The following is a 1,023-nucleotide window of genomic DNA, read 5'->3' as shown; positions in this document are numbered from 1 at the left end:
TCTGTCAGCATATTGGATTGGCTAATGGAGTGGGTGTTGACATATTGTCTAGACTTGTTTGTTTGGTAGAGCTGTTCTATTTGAGGTTTGACACTCTCTCTTGCAACAAACAAGGCTTCAATTAGTCCATCTATCTTGAGTGAGGTGAATTTACTAGGTTTCTCAATACCAGCATCCATTAATGAATACCATAATCGTTGAAGGAATTGCTTGTTAGAAGCTTTGGATTTTATACATGAATCAACGAAGGCTTGTTGGTGATCGTCGGTGGCATCTTTCAAATTCTTCATCTCTGCTAGCAATGCAACTAGTTGCGTATCATCATTAGCAATAATACCATTCTGATTAGATTTGTAGGTAGTGCTAGATGCTGCTTTCTTGGTAGTAGTGCTAGATGCTGCTTCTGCTTTCTTGCTGGTTGTCTTTGGAGGCATTGTTTTTAAATTTTAAAAAAACCACTCAACTCGTTGCTGCTGTATCATTGGTTAGTATTGAGACTCTAAATACAATAAGGGTAGTTGAAATGACTAACAAGCGTCAAGGTAGTAGGCTTGGTTCGAAAAAGACTGATGAAATAATACGAAAGATTAGATCAAATCAATTAACGCCTCTTCAAATTTCCTTATTACTCGGCGTCGATCCAAGTGCCTTCTCCTTTCTAACTCAAGATCAGGCTAATCAACCAGTAATATCTTCATCATCATCACGACTAACTCAGTCATCAAATGGATCATCATCATCATCATCAGCAAGAACATTTCAGCCTCCTCCTCCACCAACTAGTTGTAATATTCATTCATCAACCAATTGCCAATGTTCTTCTTCATTCTCGAATCAAACCCTATCACACAATCAATCTATTCAACAACAACAACAAGCTGAATCAGCATTACAACAAGTAAATGAATCAATCGAAATTGGAGGTGGTTTCTCAGATTCAATGTTCATTGATTATGATGATAACACAAGTTCTCAACAAGAATTCATTGAAAGATTTCAAAGGCTTTCGATGGATAAGATTAA

This window comes from Naegleria gruberi, assembly GCF_000004985.1.
Source record: "Naegleria gruberi genomic scaffold NAEGRscaffold_202, whole genome shotgun sequence".
Lineage (NCBI taxonomy): Eukaryota > Heterolobosea > Eutetramitea > Acrasida > Naegleriidae > Naegleria > Naegleria gruberi.
This window is presented reverse-complemented; position numbering follows the sequence as displayed.